Source organism: Coenobita brevimanus, chromosome 100 (genome assembly GCF_032717465.1).
Source record: "Coenobita brevimanus isolate Jiangsu-jjx chromosome 100, ASM3271746v2, whole genome shotgun sequence".
In the NCBI taxonomy this organism is placed as follows: domain Eukaryota; kingdom Metazoa; phylum Arthropoda; class Malacostraca; order Decapoda; family Coenobitidae; genus Coenobita; species Coenobita brevimanus.
Genome location: NC_137053.1, coordinates 59,046,838 through 59,057,095, shown reverse-complemented (window position 1 = coordinate 59,057,095; position 10,258 = coordinate 59,046,838). Strand labels below are relative to the sequence as shown.

Sequence of the window (10,258 nt, the reverse complement as noted above, 5' to 3'; positions counted from 1 at the left end):
GAGAGGCAGGACACTAGACTTCAGGCAATAACCTTTTACACGTACATTACCACAGTCGGACACAGGACAAAAACAGCAGATATTACAACACAATATATGACACAGAAATAAAACCTTAACTAGGATATTAGTATCTCGCAGGATACTGGCTTAACTAATACTGTTGCCAATACAGAAAGTCTACTGTGCAGGTATACAGGGAACGCGGGCGCGCGTGAGAGCGCGGGGAGAGAGTGAGCTCACACGGGGAGGGAAGGGGCAAGGACTCTTCTCGGACCGGAAGAGTTATAGTAATATTGGGAGAGGGTAAGTATTATTAATTCAAACTTTGTATCATCTGATAGAAAAAGGGTTTTGACATTTGATTCTGTCTCTTGTTTACGTTACGCTAGCTGTTGGGAGGAAATTCTTTAGGAAGCGAGGGAGTGGAGAGACACTGGATATTTTCTGTGTTTATGGTAATATAAACGGGAGGATATTCTCACTTTCTCTATTATTTTCTGGTAACAAGGGACATGGGTATATTATCACCACAGAGGATTCCTCGGGGGAAGAGTCTTACTGGTTTTCTACAAGGGCGTCACTTGTGAGTCGGATTCCTCAGAACTCACTCACTGTACTCGTTCTTACTCATCCGCCCGTGATTTCACTCACCCTGATATTTGACATACATTAAGTCACTGTATCACTGTAACCTGTTTCTAGGGCAACGTCACACTTAACAATTTCACTTCACTAGTTCTGGGGCAACACCACACTTAACATAATTCACTTGTGTCGTGGGGGCGGCGGGGAGACACGCCAGCGTTTATTCTGCCAGACTAGGGGCACCGCCAAGGGAGGGCGTGCCGAGAGGACACGGGACGGCTCGCAGGGGCGTCCTCTCGCGTCCAGGGCTGCAGGTGGCACAAGAGCCTGCAGTCTCCGGGCTAGGTTTAGGGGTGTGGCCCTTAGGGCTGGGGCCGAACAGGTCCAGGAATCTCTGGCTCGGGTTTCGGCCGGAGGTGGAGGTCTTACGCCGTCTCTTGGGCGTGGAGAGGTCGCGCCCGGGTGTCCTGGGGAGGGCCTGGAGGACACCGCGGTCCCCAGAATCGAGGGGCGCCATCAGGGAGGGGCTGCGGCACCGTCCTGCACTAGGGTCCGTCAGGGGAGTTTTCTCCAGGGCCAAGCATAGGGACCGGAGGCCAGGGGAAGCCCTTAGGCCTCGCGGGCTCTCTCTGATACTGGGGAGCCGGGCGCCTGCCTCACGCAGGGGCGATGACAACACCTCCTTTTGGCCTTGGGGCTCAGCAATTGGCCGTGGCTGCCCAGGGGCGCAACTACAGGGCGCCAAGGCCCGGTAATTGGCCGTGGCCTGTGTGGGGGAGTCAGCGCACCTCTGGTCACCTCTTCAGCGACAGTAGGCCGTCTTCTTCTGCAGGAGGGTGGAGCGGCAGTAGGCCGTCTCAGGTGCAGCGCCTTCGGAGTGGCAATCGGCCATCTCCTTCGGCAGGAGGGAAGAGCGGCAATCGGCCGTCTCAGGGGCAGCACCTTCAGAGCGGTAGTAGGCTGTCTCCTTCGGCAGGAGGGAGGAGCGGCAATTGGCCGTCTCAGGGGCAGCACCTTCAGAGCGGCAGTAGGCAGTCTCCTTCGGCAGGAGGGAGGAGCGGCAATCGGCCGTCTCAGGGGCAGCACCTTCAGAGCGGCAGTAGGCCGTCTCCTTCGGCAGGAGGGAATCGACCGTCTCAGGGGCAGCACCTTCAGAGCGGCAGTAGGCTGTCTCCTTCGGCAGGAGGGAATCGACCGTCTCAGGGGCAGCACCTTCAGAGTGGCAGTAGGCCGTCTCCTTCGGCAGGAGGGAATCGACCGTCTCAGGGGCAGCACCTTCAGAGCGGCAGTAGGCCGTCTCCTTCGGCAGAAGGGAGGAGCGGCAATCGGCCGTCTCAGGGGCAGCACCTTTAGAGCGGCAGTAGGGCGTCTCCTTCGGCAGGAGGGAGGAGTGGCAATAGGCCATCTTAGGGACAGCACCTTCAGAGCGGCAGTAGGCTGTCTCCTTCAGCAGGGGGGAGGAGCGGCAATAGGCCGTCTCAGGGGCAGCACCCTCAGAGCGGCAGTAGGCAGTCTCCTTCGGCAGGAGGGAGGAGCGGCAATCGGCCGTCTCAGGGGCAGCACCTTCAGAGCGGCAGTAGGCCGTCTCCTTCGGCAGGAGGGAATCGACCGTCTCAGGGGCAGCACCTTCAGAGCGGCAGTAGGCTGTCTCCTTCGGCAGGAGGGAATCGACCGTCTCAGGGGCAGCACCTTCAGAGTGGCAGTAGGCCGTCTCCTTCGGCAGGAGGGAATCGACCGTCTCAGGGGCAGCACCTTCAGAGCGGCAGTAGGCCGTCTCCTTCGGCAGAAGGGAGGAGCGGCAATCGGCCGTCTCAGGGGCAGCACCTTTAGAGCGGCAGTAGGGCGTCTCCTTCGGCAGGAGGGAGGAGTGGCAATAGGCCATCTTAGGGACAGCACCTTCAGAGCGGCAGTAGGCTGTCTCCTTCAGCAGGGGGGAGGAGCGGCAATAGGCCGTCTCAGGGGCAGCACCCTCAGAGCGGCAGTAGGCCGTCTCCTTCGGCAGGAGGGAGGAGCGGCAGTAGGCTGTCTGCTTGGGCAGAAGAGAAGAGCGGCAGTAGGCCGTCTCGAGGGAAACACCTTCAGTGCAACGCTTGGCCGACTGACGAAGGCGGGAGCGGCAGTTGGCCGTCTCCAGAGGGGCACTGTCAAGAACTGAGATATCAGCTCCACCCCGGGCTGATCCAGCAATCCCACTCCCCGAAGGTAGTGTCCTCCTCCTGCTAGGGTGGTGGTGCGACGGTTGGGTGTTATAAGGGCGCACGGCCTGGGCTGCCTTATGCCGTTGTCGCATGGGATCCCCTAGTGTGAATGCGGCTACTCCGTGGGGTCCGGGTAGGGGTGTCAGTGCGATTCTGGGGACACTACGCTGTTCTTCTCTCACCTTGTTTTGGGGGGCACTATTTTGTAAGCCACGCATTTTACCACTCTCCCCTTGGAAAAAGTCATGTCCCCGTGGCTGGAGGTGGTATACGTGAGTGTCGTGGATGGCGTATGCAGGCTGGAGATGCTGGAGTAGGGCTTGCCAAGCGATGGTGTAAGAGTTTTCTTCTTGCTCAGCGTCACAGGTGAGGAAGAGCTTGGAGGCAGTGAGGGTGAACCGGAGGAGGGTAAGCAGGTGGTGTGGTCCTCGGAGTCAATGATTCTTGCCGATGGTAGGCGCCCACATGGCTCGTCCCACCTTCATTCTGGTTGGTGTTGTTGCTGGTGTGGTAGGGGGCTGTATGCTGGACACTGAGGGTTGGGGCCGGGTTTTGTGCTGTGGTAATGCGGCGTTGAGTCTGTGGGGAGTGTAGGTAGAGGGGATTTGAGCCTGATGTATCATAATGGTGTGAATTTGAGGCGAGGCGGGAGGTGTAGGGGTATGGGTGTATCGGGCAGGTGGGCGTGAGAGTCAGCCGGAGTGGGTGGTGGTGGTTCTGAGGGTGGGGGTGGGTGGGGAAGTGGGTGTGCAGGGTGGGCGGGGTTGGTTAGCACAGGCTGTCGCGTGTTGGGGGCAAGGCTGTCAGAGTGGGCGTGTGTAAGGGTGGTGGGGAGAGAGCGGTGGTAGTGGGTTGTCTTGAGGGGGTGGCGGCGTGGGTGGGACACGTGGGCTTGGGCGTAGAGGGTGGGGCAGCGGAGGGAAGGGGTGAGGGTGAGCGAGTGGAGGTTGGTGTGGCGGGTGAGATGTCAGGTGAGGTGCGGGGGGTGGTGGCAGCGGGGGAGGCTGAGATGGTAGGGGGGGTGGAGGCGGAAGGCGAGGAGGAAACATAGCACTCGTATGTGGAAGCGACAGACTGTGCAGAAGCAAGGGGTTTGGAACATGGGTGATTTTGTGGGGCCCCGTGAAGCGGGGGGGTGAGTTTGTGGGGGGTGGGAAGTTGGGCAATGACGACAGTGTCTCCCGGGCTGAAAGGGTTGGAGGCGGTGTCGGGGCCGAGGTCCAGCGTTTTCTGTAAGTGGTGCAGTCGGCCCTTCAGAAGGTGCAACGGGTCTGTAGTGGGGGCGGAGGCAGGTGGTTGCAGGTGTTGGCGCAGTGGCAGCAGAAGAGGGGATTCGCCAAATATTCGCTCATATGGGGAAACCCCATCCTCCCGGGGACAGGAATTCATGCCCCACTGAATGATTTTCACATGGGCCGGCCAGTCGTCGTCTTTCATAGCCTCGATGCGCATACGTAGTTGGTTCATAAGAGTACGATGACTACGTTCACACACTGAGTTTCGCTGTGGCCAGTAAGGCGAGGAGTGGGAGATTTTATATCCAAAGATCTTGGCAAGTTCCTCCCAGATTTTTCTGGAGAACTCTGGGGCATTTTCAGAATGAATGGCTTGAGGGATGCCAAAATAAGGGAATACGTGCAGGAGAAGGGCATCAGCGACAGCGATGGCATGATGCTCTTTCGCCGGACAGGCTACTACAAATTTAGAATATGTGTCGACAAAGGTGATCACATATTTGTACCCAGATTTAGAAGGGAGGGGACCTACTACATCTATCACCAGGAGTTGCCAGGGTTTATGGGCGGTGATGTGGCCCGAGGGTCCGGTGGTCCGGGTGACATCTTTTCCTGGCGCACATGCGCAGCAAGTTTGAATTATTTCTTTGGAGAGGGTGGAGGGGTTTGGCGCCCAGTAAGTGTCGTTAAACACTTTTACTAGTTTCTTGGTACCCAGGTGGATGCCGTTATGGGCATGGAGGTGGCGCAGGGCGTCACATGCCGCATCGGGGGTCAGTAGGATATGCCCGGACACGATTAGAAGGTGGTCGCCCTGTCGGCATAGTTTAGTGAACAAGTGGGCAGGAATCCAGGGGGGCCATTCCTTGTGGTGCCATAGGTGTAAGAGGTCCGAATTTGGCTGTACTGCGTGAATGGAGAGGCAGGAGAGGGCATCTGTTTTGGTATGTAGCTTCCCATGCCTGTAGGAAATTTCATACTGAAATTCTTCCAGGGTTTCGCACCACCTGATGAGTTGGGCATTATGTGAGTCAGACTGGCGTAACCACTGGAGGGACTGGTGGTCAGTGATGATCGTGACCTGGGTCGCGGAAAGGTAAGCCCTAAAGTGTTGGAGGGCCCAAATTATGCTGAGGCACTCTCACTTGGTTGCGGCATAATTCTTCTCGGCTGGATTCAGGGTACGGCTGGCACATGCAATGGTGTGTTCTCGGCCGGCTTGTACCTGGGCGAACATGGCGCCTATTGCGGTGAGAGAAACATCTGTGTAGAGGCGAAAAGGGAGGGCATAATCGGGAAAGGCCACGATGGGAGCAGAGAACAGTTTGTCTTTCAGCTGTTGGAAAGCATCTCGCCTTTCTTCAATCCATATGAACTGTTCCCCCTTCCTGGTCAGATCGTGGAGGCTTTGCAATTTGTGCGAACCCCTTCACGAAACGACGATAGTAGGACGTGAGTCCTAGGAAGGCGCGGACGCCGTGGACGTCCTGCGGTGCCGGTATGTCCGCTATGGCGTGGAGCTTGTCAGGGTCCGGGGAGATTCCTGCCTGGAAGATAACATGTGCCAGGAATGAGACAGTCCTGGCGGCCAGGACACACTTAGAGGGGTGAAGTTTGAGGCCTGCCTGGCGGATCCTAGTAAAAACCCGGCAGAGGCACTGCAAATGGTCGGCCCAGGTCTGGCTAAAAACGATGACGTCATCCAAATAGGCCAGACATATCTCCCAAATGAGGCCACTCAGGACAGATTCCATTAGCCGGGAAAAGGTGGCAGGGGCATTGCAAAGGCCAAACGGCAGGACATTGAATTTGAAGTGTCGGCCGTTGCTCGTGGAAAAGGCCGTTTTGCCTCTGTGTTCTGGGTGTACCGGGACCTGCCAGTACCCAGACTGGAGGTCGAGGGTAGAGAACCACGATGCCCCATAAAGCGAATCTAGGGAATCTTCGATTCGTGGGAGGGGAGTGGCATTCTTGACAGTAACGTCGTTCAGGCGGCGGTAATCAATGCAAAATCGCATCATGCCATCCTTCTTCCTTATTAGAATGACGGGGGAGGACCAAGGGCTGCTGGAGAGGGAAATGATGCCGGCCTCAATCATTTCACGTGCTTGGCAGTCCTCTTCCTCCTTTTGTCGGGGGTTTTTGTGTCGGGAAGGCTGTCTAATCAGTGGGCCTGTCATATGGATTTCATGAGACAGGAATGTGGTATGCCCTATATCTGCTGGTCCTGTCGCAAACAGGTCCTGGAAATCCAGGAGGCGGCGACGTAGGGTGTCTGCTCGGCGGAGAGATAGTCGGGAATAGGGGGTAGGGGGGCGGGGAAGTGGGAGGAGGATGGGGCACAAGGCTCAGCTTCCTCCATCTCTCCGATAAAGAGCCCTTTGGGGAGGGTAAGGGGGGAAGGGGCGAGGTTGGTTATGCGGACGGCGGTGTGGTGGGGAGGGAGAAAAGTGGGAGATAAAAGGCAGGCAGAAAGGGCTCCCGATGGGAGGAGGTGGGAAAACAGAACAGAGGGGTCGGAGGGCCGATTAAGGGGCACCCAAGCCTCGTGGTGAGAGTGAATGGTAACAGCGGTGGAGACGGTAGCGGGGAAGGAAGGAGCAGGGGCGGTGGGGGGGAATACTGGGAGAGGAGGAGAGGGAGGGAAGGAGGAGGGGGGGCGGGAGGGAGGGAGGGGACGAATCTTCCGGCCGGGGCTGCGGCGTGCTGGTGCAAATGGCCTGGGTGGGGCAGGGTGGGGGACGGAACTGGAGCTGTCAGTGGCGGCAGTCAATGGTAGCTCCGAGTTTTTGGAGCAAGTCCAGTCCTAAATACCCGTCGTAACTCCGGCAGGAGGAGTCAAAAATAATAAATTGATGCTGGGTGGACACCGGCTGGTGGGTGTCGACCCGTAGGGCCCGAGTCTCCCCACGGATGGCTGGAAGCCATCCCCCACATCCACAAGGTGAGTGGCGGTAGGGCGGAGTGGGCCAAAGGTCAATCTGTGACAGGAGAAATAGTGGCTGTATAGGCAGGACCTGGCTGCTCCTGTATCGACTAGCAGTCTGGCCTTCACGCCATTTAATTTCATCTTGTGGTACACTGAGGGGCGATACTTAGGGGTAATGGCCCCCACCACTGTGGGTTGGTGCAGGGGCGGGCCTAAAAATCCAGCTGTCTGGGGCTTTCATTCTCCTGTTCCTGCTCCTGTTCTCCTGCATGGGGCTCGTCCATGGGTGCCAGCTCGTCTTCTGGAGCCTCACCTTCCAAAGAGGACACCTTACATGAACCTGGGGCTGTGGGTCTGCGGCGAGCAGCTTTGAGCTGGTCCCGTATATCATGTAGGGGACAGCGGGAGCTGCAGGCTGTGAATTCCCACGGATTCACCAAAATCAGATTAGGATTTTCCTGCGGGGCGGGGCTCCGGCGGGAGGGATGTGCCCTAGGTGGACTGGGTGCCGGGGTAGGGCTGGTGTGAGGCATGGGCGGTCGTGGCATGGTTGGAGGAGCCGGGGGTTGAGTGGGAAATCTCTTCACCACATTAATTGGCTGGGGAGTAGGGCAGGCGGTCAGGAGGCACCGTATTAGCTGGATATCCCTATCCATGTCTCCAGTTGGGTCGTGGATAGTAAAGTGTTGTCTAACGACATTCGGAAGCACTCTGAGTATTGTTAAACATGTGCTGATCCCGGGTTTCTTCGTCTGCCTCCGGGTAGGCAGCAGTAACTAGGCGTCTTGCCTGTATCAGGGTATTGTTTAAATCCCTGTCAAATGAAAAACTATCCAGTTGGGATAGAGCCACCACTCTCCCTAATGATGGGGTGATGGCTTGAACAGCGAACTTTGTAAAGTTCTGCCAGGTGAGCTCCGGGACGATTTTCGGTGCTATGTTCGCCGCCGCTTTGCCCAATAGTGGGAGTGTGACTGCAATTTTCTGCTGGTCATTTTCAAAGCCAATATCGTGTGGTAGAGTCCACCGGACCTGCCACCGGGGGAGAGACCACAGGTCATCCTCCAGCTGCATTTTTCCCCCAGCAGCAGGAGGGCGGTTCCATACCACATTGAGAGCACCACTTCTCGTTCGATCAGCGAAGTTAAGCAACGTTGGGTCTGGTTAGTACTTCGATGGGTGACTGCCTGGGAACACCAGATGCTGTTGGCATACTGTTTAGGGGAGGCGTGGCTGAATCGGTAGAGAGGCGGCCTGCAGTCCTGATGGACCCAGGTTCGAATCCCGGCTGGGGCAGGGAACAGTTTAAGGATTTGAATTTCATAAAAGGCAGACTTTCCTGATCTACCAGATGACCCGCCGACATGTCGTAGAAATACCCCTTGCTAATATCAATACACCAGTCCTGTATGAGACAGCCCTAGCATGTATTCAGTATGGACGGTGTGTGTTAGCGCCGAAGTGGTGACATGTGGAGGTGTAGGAGGACTACTGGGCCTTGGGATAGGCTACTGCCCTGGAGATATAGGCCCTGAAGCCTTTGCCCAGAGTCGGACACACACACACACACACACACACACACACACACACACACACACACACACACACACACACACGAGTCCATCGGACCTGCTGCATAAGCCAGAAAGTCCGTCGGACCTTCTCCTCCAACTGTCCCCGGGATGAGTGGTCCTCCGACAGTGTCCACTGGATCTGTGGGCTCGAAGGAGTGTCCCCCAGACCTCCTTCGTCCACTACCCCAGGAGGGAGCCTGGGTAGCATCCCTTGGACCTGCCAGGCAGAAGGAGTGTTCCCTGGACCTCCTTCCTCCGCCCAGGAATGGAATTCCGGTAGGGTCCGTTGGACCTGCCAGGCTGAGGAACAGATCACCGGTTGTCCCTCCTCCACTACCCCGGAGGCTTCCTACAAGGGTGCAGTCTCTTGCTCAGCCCGCCCCTCCAGAGGCTGAGTGAGACACCCCTCCTGCTCCCTCTCCTCTACAAAGGGTGGAGACTGCTCCCCAAGAGGGCCCTCGTTGGAGAGTACCTGGAACAGACCTGTTGTGGGCCTAGGTATCCCATCCCTGCAACCCAGCCCCCGATGCCCCCAGCAGGTGACAGACTCCCCAAGGGTGAGTGGCTGCAGACAACCTTCGACGTCCTTCCCCTCCCAGCGAGACCGCAGCCCTCGGACCTTGAGGGGCACCCCGCACCCAACCTCAGGACTGGACCCTCCTCCAGGACTCCCACCACGGCCAAGGGCAGGTGCTGAGCAGCACGCCTCTTAGCCCTCTTTGGCCCCAGTCCCGAGGGCCACCACACTCTCAGGGCCCCCAGCAGGAATGGGCCGCCCACGTCTTCTAGCTTGCAAGGGACTCCTAATTACACCGCCCAAGACTGGTGCCCCCAGCAGGAGCCCATCCCTGACAGCCTCCCTCCCACACCGTGCCGCCACCTGTGCCTACCTTTTTTATTTTATTTTTTTATGTGACCGACTCTGGGCATAGGCTTCACAGCCTGCTTTCAAGGCCCAGTAGTCCTCCTACGGACCGCACACCTCATGTCAACTGCGACATATTCTCTGCGCCTCGGCACCCACCCGTCATGTCATCGACTCTGTGCAACACTCATGTCCTATCCATAGTGCTATAGACCCTGAGTGATAGTGGTGGGTGATACCAGCTATTTCATATCGATACAACATCGATTACTTTTTTGTCTGGTATTGGTGGTACCAGAAAAAGGCAGAGTATAAGAGAGAAGTGGAGGAACGATTGGGCAAATATGAATTGGAGCAGATGGGAGACGTGGAAGGTGTGTGTAGGATATTTACAGAAGAAAAATGTGCAGCATGTAATGTGTGTGGAAGGAAGAGAAGACAGAGGAGGGGTGCAAGGAACAGCGTGGTGGACTGAAGAGGTGAGACAGGCGATGGCACAAAAGAAGAAAGCATACAATGAATGGATGAGAAATAGGGGCGTGGAAGAAGTTGAGAGGCGGAAGAGAGAGTTATATGTAGAAAGAGAGGTGAAAAGATTAGTAAGAGAGAGTAAGAAGAGAGTGGATGAGGAATTTGGAAGAAATTTGAGTGTAAAGTGGAGGGACTGTAAGAAAATGTTCTGGAAAGAGTTGAAAAGAGTAAGACAGGGTGGAAGTGAAGTTAGCAGGGGAGTGAAAGATAAAAATGGTAGATTACTAGTGGAGAAGGGAGAAAAAGTGAGCAGATGGAGAGAACACTTTAAGGAATTGTTGAACATAGAGGATGGAAGTAATGCGAGTATAAGTGGGTGGGGAATGGCTGGGAGAAAG

The 10,258-nt window shown here is 56.6% G+C and overlaps 1 pseudogene; it reads left to right on the top strand.

The window, feature by feature from the left end:
* Positions 1–8,041: 8,041 nt before the first annotated feature.
* Positions 8,042–8,162, top strand: LOC145414759 (5S ribosomal RNA; annotated as a pseudogene).
* Positions 8,163–10,258: the final 2,096 nt, after the last annotated feature.